Source organism: Lutra lutra, chromosome 6 (genome assembly GCF_902655055.1).
Source record: "Lutra lutra chromosome 6, mLutLut1.2, whole genome shotgun sequence".
NCBI lineage: Eukaryota > Metazoa > Chordata > Mammalia > Carnivora > Mustelidae > Lutra > Lutra lutra.
Genome location: NC_062283.1, coordinates 59,575,138 through 59,598,979, shown reverse-complemented (window position 1 = coordinate 59,598,979; position 23,842 = coordinate 59,575,138). Strand labels below are relative to the sequence as shown.

The 23,842-nt window shown below is 41.7% G+C and overlaps 1 protein-coding gene across 2 annotated transcripts in view; it reads right to left on the bottom strand.

Annotated features, from left to right (window-relative positions):
• Positions 1 to 23,842, bottom strand: part of RCAN2 (regulator of calcineurin 2) — a 268,960-nt gene that overhangs the window by 116,804 nt on the left and 128,314 nt on the right. The window lies entirely within an intron of this gene.

The following is a 23,842-nucleotide window of genomic DNA, read 5'->3' as shown; positions in this document are numbered from 1 at the left end:
TCCACATCCAACCCATCCCCAAATCCTCTTGATGGAACCTTCAAAGTCTGTCTCAGCTCTGACCATTCTTGCCTCTCCACTCCTCCCACCCTGGTTCAAACCGTTATCTTCTCTCACTTGGACTAACGTCTGAGCCACCTGACTAGTCTCCTGGCTTCCCCTCTGGCTCCAATACAGTCTACTCCACACAGAAGCCAGAAACACACACCATTACAGAAGTCAATCAATCCATGCCATTCCCTGTTCTCACCTCCCCATGACTTCCCATTACACTGAGAACAAGATCCAAACTCTTCATCATGGTCTAAAGAACTTTCCTCTTCTGGTCCTGGCCTCCACTGGACCTGATTTTCCACTGCTCTGCTGCTTCTTTTTTTATTTTTATTTTTAAGATTTTATTTATTTATTTGACAGAGAGAGATCACAAGTAGGCATAGAGACAGGCAGGGGGTGGGGGGATGCAGGCTCCCCGCTGAGCAGAGAGCCCCATGCGGGCCTCGATCCCAGGACCCTGAGATCATGACCTGAGCTGAAGGCAGAGGCTTAACCCACTGAGCCACCCAGGTGCCCCTCTGCTTCTTCTTTACTTTGTTCCACCATTAAGATATTCTTGCTGTTGCTTTAACCCACCAACCATACTCCTTGCCCCAGGACCCTTGTTCTGTTGATAGCTTTGCATGGAATGCTATTCCTCCAGACTGTCATAACTCCTTCACTTCATGCAGGCCTGTCTTCGGATATCACCTGTTCAGGGTGGCCTTTCCTTACCATCCTGTCTACAACAGCATCTGCCCATTCCCTAACACCTTACCCTGCTTTATTTTTCCCAAATGCACTTATTACCACCTACCACATCATATATTTATTTATTTACTTTTTTACTGGTTTCTCCTTTAGAACGTAAGATTTCTGAGGGCAGGAACGTTGAAGACCCCGTATCTGTAATAGTGGGTGGCAGGCACACAGGAGAGCTCATCAGTAAATGCTTGTTCAACAGATGAATGAATGAGTGAATGAATGAACGTAGGAGACAGCTAGAAATTTGAGAAAAACCTGATACTGAACAACACCCAGAACATCCTATTATAGTGTGTGTTCCCGCTTTTAGATCGTATGCCAGGGTCACAGTTGATGTTAAAAGATTTTGCTCGGTTTGAGAGGTAAGCAGCCTAGACCAAGGTATGTCTGTCTCACGTGGAAGGCTGGTCCTCCTGGGTCTGGAGCATGCAAACCCACCAGCTACACAGTGGGGGGGGGGGGGTGGGAGGGGGAGCGAGGGATCCCAGAGACAGAGCATCTAAGGAGAGTCATTTGGTATAAATTACATAGCTTCTGGGCAAATGGGTCTATATCCCAAGTATCAGAATATTAAAATTGATCAGCTGTGGGAAGAACCAAACCAGTGAACAGGATTCACAGGAATCACTGCCCCTTAAGGAACTGAGTTCCCATGGCTGTTTCTGCAAAGATGAATTACTTTGAAATCAGCCAACAATTCATGCATCAGTGACGTAAGGGAAAATTCTATCTCCCTCAGAGTAAAGTACTGTATGGGAATTCTTTTTTTTTTTTTTTTAAGATTTTCTTTATTTATTTGACAGAGAGAGAGATCACAAGTAGGCAGAGAGGCAGGCAGAGAGAGAGGGGGAAGCAGGCTCCCTGCTGAGCAGAGAGCCCGATGTGGGGCTCAATCCCAGGACCCTGAGATCATGACCCGAGCTGAAGGCAGAGGCTTTAACCCACTGAGCCACCCAGGCGCCCCCTGTATGGGAATTCTTATGTAACAGGCACGATGCTGGCCCTTTACACAGCTAGTTAACAGCAAAGCTGGGAGTGGAGCTCAGGAAGTCTGGCCCCAGAGGCCACCCAGTTAACCATGCACCATGCTGCCTCCCACGAAGAGTGCTGACCCACTCAACCTTGGGCAGGTCCTCCTCTCTGGGCCTCAGTCTCCTGAGGATAACAACCCTAACCTCTTAGGGTTGTCATGATGCTTCACATGGAAAGTGCCCAGAAAAGGGCCGGCACACAGTAAGCACCCTACTTATTGTCATTGTATCTGCAGAATCAGTTCCTAGCAGTGTAATTACCGGATCAACTACAGATGTTAAATAGCTTTCCCAGAGTCACCTTGCTGGTAAGTAGGGCCAGGATTGTAGCCCAGCTATGTTTAGCCCCAAAGCTTTTATTCTTACACTCCTGTTAGCTCTGGTCAGTTGATTTCACTGCCGAAATCCTTCTGGTATTGGACAATTCTCAGTCACAGCTTTCTGTTTCCTGTCAGGCTTTTTGTCTTTCTGGTGATATCTACACATAGATCTAATTCTGCATGTAGAACCTGTTAATTATCTAGCATTCTAGTCAAAATGTGTCAAGCCTGGAACATATCTTGTTACGGTGGAGTGCTGACTCCGTAAGGGCAGCTAGCGTGGACATTTCATTTCGATTCTATTCTGAGGTGCCTTCGCAGGGATCTGAAGGAAGCCACGTCCTTCAGAGTCTCTCGCATACCAATGCTCCACACTCGAAGAGGCTTTATCTTCCAGCTGCAGCTCTCATAAGGTACACAGGAGGGAAATTTAATAGCTCCTCTAGTAAACAGCACACACCGCCGAGCTGCCAAAATAGGGTACCTCACAGACAGGAAAATAAGTGACTCGGGGGGACCCACAGAACGAATACCGTGGATGATGATGGATGAACAAAACAAAATACAACTGTGTTCAGTCGTAGGTGGCTCAGGGAGTTGATGGTGTAGATTGTGTTTGTTTATTTTTATAGTCAGGCTGGGGTGGGTAGGAAGCCAGGAAACTGAGAGGAACGACATTGCTCTGTGGCAATCCGCTTTCCAGACTTCCCTTCCTATGTCCTCAGGAACTCAGTGTATTTGGAATGTTCTTTGCACTTTATCTCTGCTCCCCGTTATTTTTTTTTTTTAAGAAGATTTATTTCCTTATTTGAGAGAGAGAGAGGCACACGAGTGGGAGGGCAGAGGGAGAAAAAGAATGTCAGCAGACTCCATGCTGAGCCTAAAGCCCAATGTGGGAGTCTCTCTCATGATCCCGAGATCAGGACCTAAGCTGAAACCAAGAGTTGGCTGCATCACCCAGACACCCCTCCACTCCCCGTTTAATGCTGGCTTCTAGAAAGAGTCAGACGCTAGTGATTATACTGTTAACTAAATGACTTTTATCTTTAAAATAATGTTACCCGTTTCAGATTATAACTGGATTTCAACAGGCCCCCCATTAAGCATAAGCCATGCGTGTAAATGGGTACATTAAAGTGTACCGTTAGGGTACTCCCCAGTGGAAGAAGGAAATTCTAGAGTAGGTCCCTACTAAGATCTCTGAAACCACCATAACTAGACAATCATTGTCATCTCTGTTCATCAGGAAGGCTTGAACTATGAACATCCAAAACATTGTTGTCTTAATCCAGCTGATCTATAATATTTTCCAATGACTTTAACCAGGGTGCTATAAATTCACAGCTTTAAGTAAAAAAATGACGGGTTAATCGATGGGATAAAGAGGAGGGAATTATTTATTTGTACCAAAATCTCTAAAAATGGCCCATTTCCCTCCATCCCAGTCCATCTTTCTCCTCCAAGGACTGATTTCAGGGGCCTAGGCCCAGAACAGGAAAATTACATCATCTGGATCGTCTGGATGAACAGGCTCCATCAGCCTCTTCCCCCAGGCTGAAGTACAGGACCGTCTTCAGCAGGCCTCCCTGAGTGCCAATAAATGCCATTCCAAGCCTGAACCTTCACCTAGAATATCAGACAGAAAAAATATTCTCAAAACTCTGACTCAAACATTCATTATGCTCTATAGCTTTGTGGAACTCATCCAAGTAAAATTCCTCTGGGAGATCCAGCTCCAGGCCAGGAACAGGAAGTTGTCAGGGTAACCTGGGGACACAGAGTACCTTGGAAGGATCAGAGAAAAAGCGGAGATCTGTCACTGACAAGGAAGACACCTCTGAAGACGAGAGTCACCCATTCTCCATCTGAAACCTTCAGCCGTGATCTGTTCTTGGAGGGGGCATTCTGGAAGACCTCCAAACCAGCCCAGCTATAGGTGGGAGCAAGTGGAGGCTGATGGGTCCTGCACAGACAACCCTTAGTAAATGAACCTGTCACTAGGGCAAGGTTCTCTATTAACTTAACAAGAATTTCACCTCAAATAAGAGGAAATCTCCTTTTTGTATAAAGTAAGGGCAAGTTTGGTGCTCTGACCCAGGTTCGGCTTAACTTGTTATAATTATAAATGTCCCTATTTAACCTCACAATTAATAGTTGGAGTAGACACTAGAGTGAGATGTGGGGTTTATTCATTACTTCCCAAGTTTAACTGATTAATACGTATTTCAACCTTTTTTAGAGAGAAAAATATGGAAGCTTGCCCAGGACCATGTTTAATTTCCCAGGTGGCAAAGAAGGAAACACTGATTTATTTAGAGAGAACAGCAGTTGCTTACATGACTTTGGAGCATGATAAATGGGAATTTCATATACATAATTACGGAAACAAAAAGTCTCTTTCCATGTTACCAGACTTTCAAACTTGAATTGTCTACAAATGACATTTTCAAGACCCTCGGAATTTTCTTCTCATTCCTCGTACGGACTTTAACTCTGGGAGTCATAACCCCTAGTTTACTTTCTCAGGCGTGTAGACATTTTTGTTTGTTTGATGTAGGATCTAAACCAAAACATATTTGGTACAATTGCGAAGGGCAGTTTTCCAGCAGTTACGTTTGCTTCTTAAATGTCAGTCACTTTTATCCTGCAGTCTGTTATTAAAAGTTTTCAGGGTTTAGGGTGTGGCCATGTGAACATGGTCCACATCTGCCCACATGTATCTTTGCATATTGTCTGTTTGTGTATAGATTCACGGTCTTACGGGTGGAAGTGACCTTAAGACTGCACTCAGAGCAGAGGTTTTCAACCCCAGCTACTTAGTTGAATCACCTGGGGACCTTTTAAAAGTCCTGATCATCAAACTAGTGACATCCAAACATGGGTTGGGGTCCTCTAGTTACCATTATGGTTCCAGTGTCAGTTTCTTGGCTTTGATGTTGCCACCAGGAAAAGTTGTGGGAGGGTACAAGAGACTTCTCTACAAGATCGTTGCAACTTCCTATGAATCTATAATTATTTCAGAACATTCTGAAGCACAGGCCAGAGGCTAGACCAATTAAATGAGAAATTCTTGGGGGAGACCCTGGAATCCGTCTTTCTTAAAGTCCCACCCCACCCCACCCCAGGTGATCACAAAGTGAGGCCATTGTAGAATCACTGATCTTTTCCATCTAGGTACCTGATGTCTACATATTTCACAATCTCCTCACATGTTGCTTATCATTTAATAGCAATAAAGCACATTTCAATTACTGAACAAAATATTTATTATGAACTCACTAATATTCTAGGAAATATATATATGTTTTAGGCAGAATGCTTAGTTAACTTTGTAAATAATTCCTAAATTGTATTTGAATAGACATTCGTTCACTCTAAGGGTTTCCCAGCAATTGTTCACAGTAGCAGGAATGAACGTGTTATTATGGCCTAGAGACTTAAATAATTACCTCTGTAAAGAAAAATATAGACACATTTTCCCCACAATGAAAGCAGGTCAAAAATAAAAGAATATTCTATTTGTTGCTTAATAGATACCTGTTGAGCTTCAAAACTTTTGCAATTCACAACCAGAATTTGTCTCCCCAAATAATAAATAAAGGCAAAAGACCTTATTTAGATATCAGCCTGAGGTGAAGGTGAATTTGCAATAAATTTATTTTTCAATCTAAAATTCTACAGCTCTGGTTTTGACTACTGTGTATCAGCCCTGTGATGTTAGTTATTGAAAGACTCTCAGAAAATCCTCTCCATATATCCATATGCATGCAGACTGAGAAGGAGTATTGCAAAAATAAAAAAAAAAAAAAAAAAGGAAAACTGCAAAATGAGGGAAGTTTATCATTAGGCCATTTCTTCCTTCATTGGCAAAACAGAGCATATTTCAAACACAGAAGCCTTCCATGGTCAGGAAACCCACAGAGGTTTCTTATGAGACTAAATTGGTCACATAGCTCCCATTCACCACTGGCTAAAAATACGTGTCCAATAGGGTTCTGCACATGACCTCCACATGAGAATGTACAGTACTATGGGAGGTTAGACTGCTCCAGAGGAATACAGTGAAAAATGGAAACAAAAAAAAAAAAAAGAAGAGAGATTCTTTTTCCACAATAACAGCTACTACCTACATGTCCACGTATATAATCTGATAGGTAAGTGATATAAAAGAAAACTAATAGCTGATCACTTACTTGATCTTAACGCATCGCCTACATTGCCACAGTCACCAAACAAACCTAAGGACAGTGACTCTGTTAGATCACCATAGGAATAGGGACTTGCTCTTTTTTTTTTAAGAGCAAGTAGTACTTTTATTACAAGTTCTCAGGAAGGCAAATTTAGGACAAAGAGAAGCAGACACGGTACACAAATTCAAAGGTGTTTTAAATGGAATGATTTCAACTATATTCATAACTTCTTAGCCCAATTTTAGATCTGATCTCTTTTTCTAGTTACCACACAACTCGAGGGGCAGCCAAATCTTCCAGGCCCATGATCATGAACAACATCTGTGGGAACCAAGCACATAATGAAATAGGCCGAAAAACATGGAAAACACCCACATTATAGGGTCTGTGGTAAACAGGTTAAGAGGGGAGTATATAATTGTTTGTCTTTTCAATTTTTTAAAGATATATTTATTTCTTTGAGAGAGAGTGTGTGTGTACATGAGAGTACACATGTAGGGGGAGGGGTAGAGAGAGAGGAAAGATAGAGAATCTTCAAGTGCGGAGGGGAGGGGGGAGAGGGAGAGCGGACTCATCCCATTACCCTGAGATCACAATCTGAGCCAAAACCAAGAGCCTGACACTTAACCGACTGAGCCACCTGGCTGCCCCAATTTTTTAATTGATATACAATTGAAATATAACATTATGTTAGTTTCAAGTGTACAACATAATGATTTGATATTTGTGTATATTGCACAATGATCACAATAAGTCTACTTAACACTCATCACCACACACCGCTACGATTATTTTCTTGTGATGAGAACTTTCTTTAAAAGTTTTTATTTATATTCCAGTTAGTTAACATACAGTGTAATATTAGTTTCAGGTGTACAATACAGTGATTCTACACTTCCACAAAACACCCGGTGCTCATCGCAAGTGCACTTCTTAACCCTCATCTCCTGTTTAACCTTCCCCTGGTAACCATCAGCTTTTTCTCTAGAGCTAAGAGTCTGTTTCTTGATTTGCCTCTCTATTTTTCCCTTTTGCTCATTTGTTTTGTTCCTTAAATTCCACACGGGAGTGAAATCATCTGCTATTTGTCTTTCCCTGACTGACCGACTTCGCTTAGCCTACTACTCTCCAGCTCCATCTATTTTCATTACAAATAGCAAGATATCATCATCTTTTATGGCTGAGTAAAAGTAAAAGATATTCCACTGTATATTTATACCACATCGTCTCTATCCATTCATCAGTCAACAGACACTTGGGCTGCTTCTCTAATTGGGCAGCTGTAGATAATGCTGCTTTAAAGTGATGAGAATTTTTAAGATCTATTCTCTTAGCAAACCCCAAGTAGGACAATACAGGTGTTAACTGTAGTCACCATAGGCTTGTTATTTGTAACTGAGATCTTCAACCATATACAGTAATACTTCTCAGATTTTACTGTGCCCAGATTGACCTGAGGGTCTCATAAAAAACACAGATTCTGGGTCACAAGGTCTGGAGTAGAACTGGGATTCCACATTCCTAACAACTTCCAGAGACAGTGGCCCCTGCTGCTTCAAGTCCATCCCAGTGCGGGCAGCCAGCAGTCTATGTCATGCTACCATATTACAAGAGTGACCAGGAGAAGGCTGTGGTCCCCCTCAACTCTCTCATCACAACCACTCTCACAGACAGTGTCTTTGTGGCAGTGGCATCAGGAATTATACCACAGCGTGGCAGGAGAGAAGATGATGAAGCTAGCCCAGGTTCTTTCTGTCTTTAAATAACTTTAGATATGTTTCATTTCCTCTGGGTGCCAAATTAAGAACTGTATCCTTTTTTAAAATATAAATAGAAACAGGAATCTAAATTATGGATTATTCAAAATCTTCTTGAAGTTTTCACAGAATTCTGTGCTTCGATTTCTTATGTGTCTTAGTGCTTTAGGATGAGAGATCCTATTTCTGGCCCAAAACAAAGAAAAAGCAACTCTTTATGACTTGTAGGATTGGCATAGCAATATAATTATTATCTCTTTGGTATGCCACAAATATGTCTCATAACTATTATGAAAGGACATTTGAAAGGGTAAACTTACATGGAAAGTGCTAGACCACTGGTTATTTATTCTGGATCAAAGACCACTTTGAGAATAAGACGGAATCTAGGAACTTTCTGCTCCAATAGGACGATGCAAAAGCAAGTGGTTCACAGACTCTCAGAAAGTTCCAGAAGCCCTGTTATGGAGGCTGTAGGGTTTAACAGAAGCTATTCTGGATTCAGGGGAGGCGGGGGATGACTCTGACTCCTCAGTCAAACCAGGCTGGACACAGGGCTAGTGCATCCCTATGCCAGCCTTTGGCCTCCTCTTCTATAAGTTAAGAAGCAATGGTGGCTAAGACTCTATTCCCTCTAGGAGGTCATGATTAAACCCAACCTTACTCAGTTCAGATGTTACAGCTTAAAATACTTTAAAAAAATCACTGACTCTCTGGCTAGTTTATACATCACACAAAGCCCAGGGTCACAAGGTAGCTAGTCATGAACTCAGCTTGAGAAATCCTTGGGTACTACCATTTCCATTGCTCACTGGGTAACCTAAGAAACTCATCATTTACCTTCAAGAGGTCCAAGGAAAGCAGAGAAATGAGAAGATATTGAGCAATAACTCATAACTCACATAAAACTTGGGGTGACCTTCAGAGGCTGATCCAAGTACCCTAAGAAAGCCCTTTGGTGAAGGCTCAAGAATCAAAGTGGGGGAATCATGTATTTCCACGATGGGCCTGAGTGGCCTAAGGGGCGGTGTATTGCTCCATTCGGACTGGCCAAGTCCTTTCTTATTGACCAGGCTGGCTAAAATTCCAACCTGCCACTGCCAAAGGTTGCCTCAGGAAAGGGAAGTTTGCAGAGTAGTCTTGGATTAGAACATCTGCCATGAAGACACAGACATGACTCATCCTGAGGGCCAGGAAAGGTTCACATGATGAGCCTACTTCACAAGGCACTTTTGGAAACTGAGTCAGCTAGTCAGTGACTAAGTGAAAAAGGATGGACGGCACCAAGGGTCAGAATTCACATTCCCATTCACACTCCTGCCAGCTCAGTAAACTGAACTAACAAATATAAAGGCCAATTTTGAGTCACGTTTCTCCTCCAATCTTCTTGTGCGAACTTGGGACCCATGAAGTAGCTGTCCTTTCTTGTGCTGTTCTCCGTGTGCCCTTTCTCTAGCTCAGTGGTTCCAGGGCCACACTCCCTGAGACTCAGATTTTACTTGTCTGGAGTGAAGCCCAGAGGGTGGTATTTTTTTTTTTCTTTAAATATTTAACTTTTTCTTTCTTTTCTTTTTTTTTTTTTAGACTTTATTTATTCATTTGACAGAGATCACAAGTAGGCAGAGAGGCAGGCAGAGAGAGAGGAAGAGAAGCAGGCTCCCTGCTGAGCAGAGAGCACGATGCAGGGCTCGATCCCAGGATCTGAGATCATGACCTGAGCCGAAGGCAGAGGCTTTAACCCATTGAGCCACCCAGGCGCCCCTATTTTTTTTTTTTAAGTTTTCTCAAGTGACTCTAATGTGCATCCAAGGTTGAGAACCTCTTTTCCAGCCCACCTGTGGTTTCTTGGGGGGAACCACTCCTCTCAGAGAGAGAGATGCACTCCATGTGGTCAGGGAAGAGGCACGGAGGGATCTGGGCACCTGCGCAGGTCTGTGCTCTGGTGGATTGGAAAAGCTCTGCAAGGCGGATGCTGGCGTTCTCAAGGTCATTGAGGAGAAAATTGAGACTAAGAGGGAGGGAAACTTGCCAAAGTACTATAATGAGTAAACGGGAAAAATGGAATTCTAACTCAGGGCCTGGCTTGTCACACATCAGCACACTGTTTCTCTGCAATAAACATTACAAAGGGATTCAGAAATTACTTCCCCACACATTGTCCAAACCAGCCATTTCAATCCCTTTGTAACATGAACATTGTATTATATCCATTTTACCAAATAGGAGAACTGAAACTGAGAGAGGTTGAGGGCCCTGTCCAAGTTTAGTGGTTAGAAAATGAAATAGAACTCTGTAGTTTTCTCAATATTTACTTTCTGAGGCCAGTCTTGGTACATTCAGTTCTCCTTATAATTTTGTTATGATGAAATTGACCCCCACTCCTCCCGCTATGCAGACCGGGTATTGCCAGGGATTAGGCTATCTCACTAGTAATGAATAAGTGGGGCAGGTTGTCACACCAAGCCACCACTCTCCAAGACCTGAGGGACTGGCCACTGGCTGAAGACAGAGGCAAACTCATCCCATTGTGCTTGAGGCTGCCTCAGGATTGACACTGGAAGTCCTGCATTCTGGAAACCCTCTCAGCCTTGGGAAAACCAGGGTGGTTGGTTATCCCAGCTGAAGACAAACCTCAGGGCAACTAAATGTGAGTTCAGGAGGCTGAGCCTGGGGCTTCCCATTAGAGGAGACTTTAGGTCCTAGAAAAGTATCCATATGTGGCTGTGTTTTAAAATTCAGGGGAAATGTGGAGTGGTTCATAAAAATGGTTCATAATATCACCAGGATAATTTATGGCACGGAAACCAGGCCTTAGTTCAGGAGTGAGGTATTGGCTAGCAACATTTAGGTAATGATTGTAAATATATCATGGTAATAAAACATAAAACATTCATATATTGCTTATTGGATGCCAGACATTGAGTGCTTTAAAACCCATAATAACCATCTAATTCCCTCAGGAACTATGTGAGAGAGGCCCTGGTGTGCTTCCTGTGCTACAGATAGGGTTGCAGAAGCCCAGAGAAGTTGACATGTTCAAGGTCACACAGCTAGTAAGTGTTGAACGACGATGGTTTTAATTGTTCATAAGGATTTCTTAACTAGGATACCAGCCCTCTGGCAGGTGTTAGCAAGAGGAATTACAAACTGCCTGGAAAAGGCAGACCACATAAAGAAGAGGCTAGGACCAGGAAAAGTGTTTGAAGTAGTTCGGTATTCACCTTGTCCAGGGCAGAAAGAGAGACTTGGAATGTCTTGAGTCACTCCCAACTTCCAGCCAAGATATTATCTTTCCTTCTCCTCGCCAGAGGACGCATAGGCTTAATGTGAACTGGAAAAATCTATCCGGCCACCTCAGAACTAATTTATGTACAAAATCTTTAGTTTATTTTTACAACATGCAAATCAGAGATACAGATGGAAAATTCAATAACGTTATAATCCTGGTGGTGCCCTAGGTCTAGGATGACATTTATCTAGGCAAAAGCATTTTGTGGTCCTAGGAATGGTGGTTGTGGCATTTTAAAACCGCATTAGACCCTGCTGCAGAAATCCCTTCTTCTACTTTTGTAAATCCTGTGGGGTAAGACAGAATTTATCAAGTCAATAAAAAATACACTTCAATAATGACCATACTGTGTGTTTGGGGCCTCCTGCCCACTAACTGCCGTAACACTTCAGAAGGGCTTCTCAGGGCAGCTTATTTGAAGCAGAGATGGGATGGAAGAAAGGAAGACACCCCCCTCCCAATGGAGGAAGGGCTCAAACCCCTAGGTATCTCCAAGTGCTGGTCAAAGGACCTGGGATTCTCCCACACTTGATCTTCTCTAGTCATAACTGACACATCCCTGGTTAAAATGTGAATGCCCCATGTGGTGGGAACATTAGCAACTCCTGATCCCTGAACAGGAACTTTTGGAGAGTTTTCATACTTTCTCATCTGTTATACTTGATGGGTGATTTTCAACTCCCCCATGCAGGCTCCATGACACTTGGTTTCAGTTGGTTGGGAGTAGAGCCCAGCCACACGAGTTGTTAGAGGCCCAGGCAACTTGAATGTGCTGCTCATGGTGGTCTCCATCAATGGCTCCCAGCCCAGGCTATACATTAGAACCACCTGAGAAATTAGGAAAAATCCTAGTGCCCAGGCTACACTCCTGGCCCATGAAATCTGAATCTTCAGGAGTAAGCCCAAGAATCAGTATTGTTTAAAGCTGCCAGGCAATACCAATATGTGGCCAGAGCAAAAAATCACCAGGTCAGGTGATGGCTAGGGGCGCCGACAGCAGGTGAATCCTAGTGTGTTAAGAGTCTTGCGGGGAGGGTGGGGGACCACGGGAGCACCTGGGTGCCCCAGGGGTTTGGGTGTCTGCCTTCATCTCGGATCATGATCCAGAGTCCAGGGACGGAGCCCTGCTTCAGTCTCCCTGTTCAGTGGGAGCCTCCTTCTCCCTCTCCCTCTGCCTACTGCTCCCCCTGCTTGTGTGCTCCCTTCCTCTCTCTCTAATTTAAAAAAAAAAAAAAAAGTCTTGCCGTTCCATCCGTCCATATCTAATACTCTGTGGTTCCTTCTAATGGAGTTGGTTCCCAAACGTGACCATATCAGAATCACATGGAGAGCTCGTGAAAACACAGTCTTCCAGGCACCAGCCCCAGACGTTCTGACTCATTAATTCTAGGATAAGGACACAAGAACTTGCATTTCTAACCAAGTTTTCAAGGGATACTACTGCCACCCCAAAGGTCACATTGTGGAGACCGCAGCTCGAAGGCACAGTGATTACCGGACTTCAACAGCATTGAGAACAGAACCCAGGACAAGTCATTTTTTTTAGAGACAAATAATTGAGAAAAACAATTACATAGGGCTGCCAAGGATGGCCCCACAGGCAATCTGGACAGTTAAAGTGGGATGCAGAGCCACTGGGTACCCAAATGCAAAGTAGATGAGAAGTGAGAAGGTAGCAAAGACACGCTCCATCTCTGCCCACACTGGGCCTCAAGCCTGGAGCCATTTGCCACTCAAATCACAGAAGGTAAAAATGTCAGAGCTTGTGCCGATTTCACCAATAACTTCATTCCAATTCTGTCAGAACTCTCCAGTGAATCTGTTTATAATCTTCCAACCACTCATGTTTTATGAATTGGGTTATTTATGATAGTTTTCTGGACATATATATTTGGATATATTCAAGCTATGTCTGAACACATAAAAAGTGCATAATCGTTGCTCTGAATGATTTGGGATGCTCAAAAGACAGAACCATCGAAAATGAGGAAAAGGCAAATGGCAGAGGATGGATGAGGAGCCTGACAAGTGTTAAGCATCAGTTGTGGGTTAGTGTGACTATATCTTGTTTATTTCTCATCAAAAATAGTTCGATAACAGGAGTTACAATGTACAGATGCTAGAGTCAAGGGTCAGAGATCACCAATCATTAGTCTAAACTTCTAGAGCTCACAGGAACAAGAACCAAGAGGTGAATCTTGGTGTGTCTGACTCCAAAGCCCAGGCACATTCCACCGCACTCTCTCTCTCATCCCTCCCTCCACACATACCCTGTTCCTTTGTGTCACGTACTCAGAGGCTCTGGAAAAATCACTCGCTTTCCTAATCTAGGGCATCTCAAACTCTCATATGATGATAATCCCTGAGGAATCTTGTTAAAAATGCAGATTCTATGGGGGGGGCGGCTATGATTCTGCATTTTCAAATCGGCTCCCAGGTGATGCAGATGACTCCCACAAGTTCAAGTTCCACAAGTATCAAGGTTTCAGGAGATCTGGGTGGAAAGACAGCTCTATGTAAGTGAGAAAAGGCAACAGCACATTTCCAAAAGAATGACTTCAAAGGAGATGGCACTGGCTTAAGAAATGGAGGCTGATGAAGAAATGGAGTGGGGGCAGGGCTTACAAAATACAAAAACAGCTGGTTACATTTTAATTGTAAATAGTCAATCAACTATCAGTTTGGTGCCAAATTGGCAAAATGAACCATATCTGTATTGGGTTCAATCCAATGAACTTCTGCGTGACTACAGCGGGGAAGAATCTAGAAGACTGACTTACCTGTTGATACAAGAGATAGAAGTTCTCCCGTTTATGGTTCCAATGTATGTTTTTAAGTGGTTGTTACGTTTGTACAGCAGTGGATGCAGAGAGATGATATATTGGCAGGTCTTCCCTTTAGTCCCATGTATGTGTAAAACTTGACTCGGGTCTTTAGAAAAATAACTCGACCATACACAGCGATAGTGATTTATGTCAAAACATCTGGATGTTCTTTGCATCACAGCATGGTTTTAGGCTAGACCTTGTTCCAAACCAATGCCAGTATTTTTTGAACATTTCTGTGCTTCCAGAATTTCTCTATGGATGGCAGCCCTGACGTGCTAAAGAGGAAATCGATTTGGCTGCACAGCCAGCCCAGAGTATGAGAAGCGACACCAAGAACATTGTCCTCGGGGGGAGGGTGAGAGAAAGTTGAGCTGCCTGGAATGAGACTGGAAGTCAAAGTAAAATAAGCTGGAATCTCTGGGGACAGGAAGTAAGAGGGAGTGACACTGCCAGAAGCACTAACAGGAACAGGAAACACTTTGACAAGAGCCAGGTTTTAAACTAAGAAAGAGAGAGGTGTACAGGCTTCAGCTACACTTCCTGGACTTTCAATTCACACTGGATTTCCACAATTCTACAAGTTCCGGAGGAAAAAATCCAATCAACCACCTATTTTTATTTTTTAAAAATTTTCTAGGAGAGGGGCGCCTGGGTGGCTCAGTGGGTTAAAGCCTCTGCCATCGGCTCAGGTCATGGTCCCAGGGTCCTGGGATCGAGCCCCACGTCGGGCTCTCTGCTCAGCGGGGAGCCTGCTTCCTCCTCTCTCTCTGCCTGCCTCTCTGCCTACTTGTGATCTCTTTCTGTCAAATAAATAAATAAAATCTTTAAAAAAAATTTTTTTAGGAGAAAACGAGTTTAACTACTGTTATGATCTGAAATAATGACTGAACAAGCTATTTATAAGTCACATTGATGTTGCCTTGGCCTCTTGAGTTTACCAAGGAACTTGTAAGTAAATTGAGATTATAGTTGAATAAAATGACATGTCTGCCTAGTGAAAGAAAGAGATATCTTGTAAATTTGGAAAACTAACACTTTTTTATAGTTTGCTTTATTCACGAGCTGGGGTGCCAATTTTTCTCGGGGTGACGTGACACCTAGATTTGTTGACCTATGGATTAGTTTAAATTTCTTAGCAGAAATGATGCCAAGAGGTTGTCTTTATACAGTTCCTGCTACTAAAGGTTTTATTTCAGAGATCAGAAAGACTGGAGATACCTAAGGAGGGGTTCAGGGGAATTCTATTCTGTGGCTATTCTTCTTTAGATAGATGAAACAATGAGAGCTTACATATTTTAACTGAACTTTTCAAACACATATCATCATGGTTTGAGAAGTTCAGCAGAGATGAAATTTTAGGAGACAGAAAAACATCAATAAAACAGGGATTTGAAATGTAAACCTTTACTAAAGTCTTGGACTTCAAAATATGGCTCATCTCACAAACCAACTCTGATCAACTCATATGGACTAGTGTGTTGAGAAGGATTCTGAGGTCTAGTATTAGACAGCACCAAGAAGTGATGTTTGTCATCGACCTAATTTAGGATAGTGACAATACTTCTGCCATGAATGTGTCACCCATTTGGGGTCCATACATGATCAAAGGCTTTATATTTAAATGGGAGAATTTATTAATAACTTATCTTCTGCTCAAGAGGAGTGAACCTACGCAACATGGATTTATTTAGAGAAAATGAATGGACCAGCCAGGATTTTCTGCAAATCATAAATGCTGTAGGATTTCCCCTTCATTATATAGTAAGCCATACACTCACCATGAGGAAATGTTGATCAATGGGGTGACAAACCGAATAAATCCTTGAAGAGGTGATAGTTTATATTACCACAAATATCATACAGGAGGCTGACACTTTCCTCTATTAAAGCGTGCATTATGCTAGAAATTTGATTATGTCATGGTTCTGTATTTTCATTTTGTATTCTCTCCCCCTGACTGTTAACTTGGCTTCAGAGAGGAAGTCCAAATAACCTAAGGAAAGGCAGGATGATGATAGGTATGGACCCAGCTGATGTGTTCATCATGATCACAATGAGAAGACAAGGTATTTGCAGTAAATTTTCTCCCTTTTATGCCCTTCCATTGTTAGTGGAATAAATACATTGCTTCATGCCAAAATGTATCCTCATCCTTCTGCTCTCATGCCTCCCCACGGAAAACTCAGCGAAGCCTACTTTAGCTCATTCTTACCCTCAGGGTATAAAGCACTGATAACACAGATTTTGAACTGTCATTTGCTATCCATGGTATTTGCACTGTGTGATGCCGAAATTATTAAGACTAACTTTAATAACAGAAACTTTGCATAAACAGAAACTCGCTTTTTTAAAAAAAATCAGACTTACTCTCCAACAAAAATAATACAAGAGTATAAAGGGAGAATTAATAGGAAACTCAGATTTCTATGAAAACTACAACCTCTTTTTCGTTTCAAATCGTGAAGAACACTACCAGGGTCTGAATGTGCTGTTTCATTTGACTTTCTTTTCTTGTGTGTATCCTAGATCAGATTTGTAGGTTCTGCCACATTGTATAATTGAGCTGAGCACAGGCTGCAGTATAATGAGTAGTAGGTATTTCAGGAATTTGGAAAGAAACGCATTATCTCTAATCTTAAAATTTTCCAACTTATTGAATTTCAACTTAGAAGTACCTCATTCTTTTAAAAAAAAAAAAGCTAAATCATATCCAAAATAAGAAACTAGGACATTCAGTTAAAACAACAGTGAGAAGCAAGAAGAAGATTCTGAAGATCTATAAATGAAGATCTATAAATAGGAATCTAGCTGAAGGATAAGTAAGGGCCATGATTTATTTCCTTTTCTTACTTAGGCATGCATCAAAGAGCTTACCCTCAAAACCACAGAAATGAGGGGCGCCTGGGTGGTTCGGTTGGTTGAGCATCTGCCTTTGGATCAGGTCATGATCTCAGGGTCCTGGGATAGAGCCCTGCGTCGGGCTCTCTGCACGGTGGGGAGCCTGCTTCTTCCTCTCTCTTTCTGTCTCTCTGCCTACTTGTGATCTCTCTCTCTCTCTCTGTCAAGTAAATAAATAAAATCTTAAAAAAAACACATACACACACAGAAATGAATGAACTAGCATAGAAGGAAATTAACTGACTTTAATTTTGGCGCTTGCTTATTATCTTTGGGGACTTCCTTTACTACTTATTTTACAGAGGTGTAACGATAACATATGGTTAAGAGATGTGTATTGGTTTGATATCATTTCAAATCCACTTGTTTATGACTGAAATGAAGCTGTTTTAATTTACTTATGACCAAGACCAAAAAAAAAAAAAAAAAAAAAGAATTGTTTTTATATAAGAATGTAGTAAATTGTGTCAGGATATCATCTCATCTGTTCTCACTGATATGAACTCAATAGCTTAGCTGCTGAGGGGCCCCCTGGGTGGCTTATCGATAAAAACATGATGAAGCAGCTATGACAAAGGACAGTTAGACTATAAATACCAAGAGTTTGTGAGGACTGTCTGAGAGTGTTCAGTTCAGTCTGAGTGAGACAACTCTGTTGATCTAAAATAGCTCTCTGAAATGGCAAGATTTCATCTTTTTTATGGCAGAGCAATAGTCCATTGTATATACATACCACATTTTCTTTATCCATTCATCTATCAATGGATACTTAGGTTGCTTGCATATCTTGGCTACTGTAAATAATGATGCAATTGGGATACATATATCTTTTTGAATTAGTGTTTTCATTTTCTTTAAGTAAAACACCCCATAGTGAAGTTCATAAGGTATTTTTACTTTTAGTTTTTTGAAGCATCTCCATACTGATTTCCACAGTTGGTTGTACCAATTTGCATTCTCAAAAACCAGGCAGGAGGGTTCCCTTTTCCCTGCATCCTCATCAACACTTAATATTTCTAGTCTCTGATACCTGCCACTCTGACCAGTGTGAGATGACAACACGGATGAACCTAGAAGGTATTATGCTAAATGAAGTAAGTTGGACAGAGAAACACAAATACCATATGATATCACTTATAGGTGGAATCTAAAAGCCAAAATAAATGAATGAATAAACAAAACAACAGACCCTTAAAGGCAGAGAACAAATTGGTGGTTGCCAAAGGGGTGAGTTCAGGAACAGATGAAGATACACCCTAATTAAGAGGTACTAACTTCCAGTTATAAAATAAACAAGTCACAGTGATGAAAAGTATAACATACGGAATATAGTCACTAATATTTAATAACTTTGTACAGTTACAAATGGTAACTACACTTACTGTAGTGAGTATTAATATATAGAATTGTCCAATTGCTTTGTTGTACACCTAAAACTAATATAGCATTGTATGTTAACTATACTTCAACTATTTTAAAAACACTTAAAAAATTGAAAAATAAAATAGTTCTCAGAAGACCTTGGGGCAATTAGCTCCTGACATGGTAAAGGTGATTCTCTTATGAGCAATGGCATCAGAGTAGTCTCCCAAGAAGATCATCTTGCCCATCAACCCCAGTACCATTGTTCCCTAGCAACATGCCTTAGCAACAAGGGACTTCTACTTTTTGCACTAGCAACTGGACTTTAGTTCTTATTAGTTAAGCTATCTCTCCTGAGTACCTACTTACATAAAGGTATACACCTCAACTACATTTGGATGTTGTTCCTTTCACCTCCCCTCACCTGGAACAATAGTGTGATTAATCTATTATTGATTTGGGGTAGGTTATTTCTTTAGTAGTTTATTAAGAGACACTATCCTGTATGATTCTGGCTTGTGAAATTATTATATTCCCACGGTGAACTTATGTTAAGTAAACCATCGGCAAAGACAATGTTGGTCTCTGAACATTAATTTAAATCAAATTAAAATTTTAATTTAATTTTTTTTAAAGATTTATTTATTTCTTTGAAAGAGAGAGAAGGGAAGGGGCAGAGGGAGAGAGCCTTTTTTTTTTTAAGATTTTATTTATTTATTTGACAGAGATCACAAGTAGGCAGAGGCAGACAGAGAGAGAGAGAGGGGGAAGGAGGCTCTCCGTGGAGCAGAGAGCCCGACGTGGGGCTCGATCCTAGGACTCTGGGATCATGACCCGAGCCGAAGGCAGAGGCTTTAACCCACTGAGCCACCCAGGCGCCCCAAATTTTAATTTAATTTTTAAAAAATTAAATTAAAATTAAAATTTAATTTAAAAAACTATTTTAAAAAGATAAAAAGATGACTCTCTTCCACATATAAAATGAAAGGTTTTATTTAACTCACTATATAATGTATAATATATATTTCACTCTTCTCCACCAGCCAGCTGATAGTTTTCCATAGCTTACTGGAAAATGTGAAGTTGATACAATCCCCTTTGGGCCCTTTCCCCAACACTGAGGTCTTTTTCCTGCCTGATGGCATCTGTGCCTCTGCCTCTACTGGCCCTGTTGTAGACATCATCCCCTCAGGAATCTCACGGGGCATTTTTCCCCCTTCTACTCTGATCACTCTTGGCCTAGCTATCACCAATCCCTGCTCTCTCTGATCCAAGCCTGGCTCAAATAACCTTTTGTGGAACCTTCCTGACACTCCCCTTCCCCACTTTGGACCTGCTTCCTCACACTCACATTCATGTGACATACTGTCTCAGTTTATCCTCTCTTGTCTCCTATCATTAGTCCTTTCATGACATATTCTCAGCATCTTGAACAGTACCTCATATGGACAGGCTCTGGGAAAATATATTTTCTAAAAAGTAAATTCAGGAAGAGAGATAAACAATAAATCAAGGTCCCAGAGAAGGTACAGTGGGGCTGTTAAGGGGCACACAGGGAAGAAACCCCCTTGGGGGGAAGTGGACCAACTGGGAAGAGGGATGGGGGAAGGTGGCAGTCTTCCCCTTGACCTTCACATCCATACTTCTGGGGAGCCTTAGGACACTAGGTGCAGGATGGGCAGTAAGTAGGCCCCTGCACTGCCCCCATTCCCCAGAACCAGCACCCTTAATATGAGGCCATGGAACCCAGAATAACACCATGGGTGGTCACCAAGCTATGCTATTGGCTGCCCCCTCCTGTCGAGCCTCCACTCCCCATGATCCCCCAACTCTGACCCTCTATTCTCATAACCCTCTTCTCTGACCCCATTCCCCTTGACCCTCTCCTACCGACCACCTTCCCATGACCCCCTTCCTCATGACTCCTTCCCCATGATGAAAAAAAAAGTGATTTTAAGTGGTTATTTACAAACATATAAAATGTATGTATATGCACAAATCTGTATATGTATAAATATATATAAGATAAAAAGTTTTGCTTAACTCATTAATAAGGGAACTACTAAGATGTTAAAACCAGAATCCAAAGTGTAAACACATAGATATTTTAGGAATATTGAAATGAATTTGGTTAATAGATATGTTAAAAATAAAACAATAGGCCTAAAATGGAGTCACTTATGCTAGTTTTCAGTAACCAGAGATCTTTTTTTTTAAGATTTTATTTATTTATTTGACAGAGAGAGCAGAAGTAGGTAAAGTGGCAGGCAGAGGGAGAGGGAGAAGCAGGGTCTCGCTGAGCAGGAATCCCGACATGGGGCTTGATCCCAGGATCCTGGAATCGTGACCTGAGCCGAAGGCAGTCACTTAACCGACTGAGCCATCCAGGCGTCCCCAAACAGAGATTTAATTACAGTGTCGGGGGCACCTGCGTGGTGCAGTTGGTTTAGTGGCCAATTGTTGGTTTCTTGTGAGATCAAGAGTCTGCTTAAGGCTCGCTCTCTCTCTGCCCCTCCCCCATGCTCGCACTCCCGCTCTCTCTCTTTCTCTCTCTCAAAATAAATAAATAAATCTTAAAAAAAAAAAAATCACACTCTGGGCGCCTGGGTGGCTCAATGGGTTAAAGCCTCTGCCTTCGGCTCAGGTCATGAACTCAGGGTCCTGGGATCGAGCCCCTCATTGCGCTCTCTGCTCGGCGGGGAGCCTGCTCCCCCCCCCCCCCGCCCCCGCCTGACTCTCTGCCTACTTGGGATCGCTGTCTGTCAAATAAATAAATAAAATCTAAAAAAAAAAAAAAAAAAAAAAAGAAAAGAAAAAAAGAAAAAAAATAATTACACTCTCAGCTCTGCCACAAATGGAATCTTAAACCAGTCCATCAGGAATCACCTGATCAGTTAGGTAATCTGCCTGCTAGACCCCTGCCAGCTTCTATAGGGAATAACCAACCTGCTTTTTTTCCTGCTCCCTTCTGCCCAGTATAGCTAGTTTGGTATAAGGTATAAAATCCCTTAGCCTAGTATAGCTATTTTGAGATCCTTTCTATCTACTAGATTGGATGCTGCCCAATTCATGAATTGCCGAATAAAGGCAATTAGATCTTTAAAATTTATTCAGTTGCATTTTGTTTTTTAACAGATACAAAACCAACTTCTCCCAGTAAGGGAGGTAAATAAATGGAACCTCCACTAGAAAAAGTCATTTCCATGTCTGTGCACAAGAACATTTGCATTGCTGTCTGTCATCTACAATTTAGGTCTTAAATAGTTCAAAGACAGTGAAAGACTCAGAGACCCTATGCAATCAGATAACCAGGAAGGATATATTAGAAAATGCCTAGTTCTCATTGATGACACTCAGTCATCTTTTTGTTTCATTTCAAAGTCTTTAATAATTTTCCCCTATAGTATACTGACTTATTCCATAAATGTGTTCTCTTTATATTGGTTTACAAAGAACTTTAAAAAGAATTAAAGAAAACGGGGTGAAGGAGAACAAAAGTGTGACACGCAAAAACAGACATAGGGGAACAAAACTTGTCACCCCAAAATGTGTCTCTTTGGCATGTGGATTATTTTAAGTTGATTATTTTAAGAAACAGGGTCTCGAGAAGAAACAGAGGCTCCCCCTAACTGCCTATAAGAATTTAGATGGAGGACTTGTATTGGGAAGGGAGTTATTGCTATAGATAACTGTAGTATAATATGAACTAGAATGGTAGACAGAGAGGAACCTAGCAAAGTCTGTTTGCTAAAATTCCTCTCTATGTCCTGTTTTTTCTACATGGCCCAGCAAACACTTGTTCAGCAAGAAAACATTTACTCTTTTTCAACTTTCTGTGAATTGATTTCCTTCCCTTCAAAGTCCTAGAGCCCTACCCCTTCTTAGTCCAGAATGACACATATATCTCATTTGCCTGTTTTTAGAATCTCTCATGTTTATGTGGATTCTCCATCCTGTATGTAATTAAATTTTATTTTCTCCTGTTAATCTGCCTTATGTCAATTTAATTCTTAGACCAGCCAAAAGAATCTTGAAAGGTAGAGTAAGATGTTTCCTTCCCAACACAGATCATACTTCTACAGGGTAAATTCCCTCCCTGAATTTTTTAATTCTTTATTTTAAAATTTTTTTGTAATTAGATAAAAACCCACAACTGTCCTGGCCCTTTCAACATCAATTCCAAGAACAGAAACATAAGGAAAGGGGAAAAGCTTGGAAATGTAAACTGATTTTTTAAACTAATCTAGGTTAGGCGTAAACTAGATAAACTAATGCCAGTTTATCATATTGGTTGTCCAATACTCACGAGCTTGTTGGTAACCAAAACATCAGAGACTCTTGTTTCCAAGGACTGTGTAGGACTTGAGCTGTCTGATTAGTTTCACCCAGTTTGGCTTGAGACCTTTGAGACTGTCTCCCAAACCTGTCCCTTGATCTCTGCAACATGATGCATGCTTTCTCTGGCCAAGGGGAGGGTACCTGCTGTTTGAGAAGCTGCTTGAGAATTCCTCATTGTGGCTCCTGCTGCTGATGCCCACCCTGAGAGTTCTGATGCCCCTACCAGGGGCACTAATAGCAAGTAAATCCCTTAACTACTATCTCTCAGCAGCCAGGGAGGCCCCATGTTCCCTGGAGTTCTTAGTGGGCCAACATTCCAGGAAGAAATGACCTTATCTCATACAGTTCTCCCCCTGGCTCACTCTGCTACAGCCACAACAGCTTCCTTGCTATTCTTTGAACCCAGTGGGCACACACCAGCCTCTTCCCTTGATCCAGACTGTTCTTTCTCCAGGTACCAACATGAGCCATTCCCACGTCTCCTTCAGGTCTTCACTCAAATGTCACCATCTTACTGAAGCCTTTCTGGCCATTCTTCCCAAAATTACAAACCTTATCCTACCCTGACACTTCCCATCATTTTGCCCTGCTTATTTGCTTGTTTTCTTTTCAGTTATCACAGTCCAGTATAGTACATACTTTTACTTGTCTTACTTCTTGTCTGATAAAGGGGAGCAGAATCTCCTATCCCAAAATACATGTCTTTGGTGTAGAGTTTTTTTGAGCTGGTCATTTTTGAGAAATAGCAGACACCGGAGAATCTCTGAAAACAGTCTATAAGCTACTGTTTTGTAAAAGAAATTTACATAAATTAAGGAAATCTCCATTTGTAAGTGTCTTCGTCTCCATACCAGGAAGAGAAGCATGACTGTAAGTCACAAGAAAACCTAATCAATGAAGAAGACACTGACTTAAATCTGTATAACAATCTTATCCTTGTTTACTGTACTTTCTTTGGTAACCTCCCATAACTCCCTCCTCCCTCCCTACACACACACACACACACACACACACACACAACTTTCTTTTTT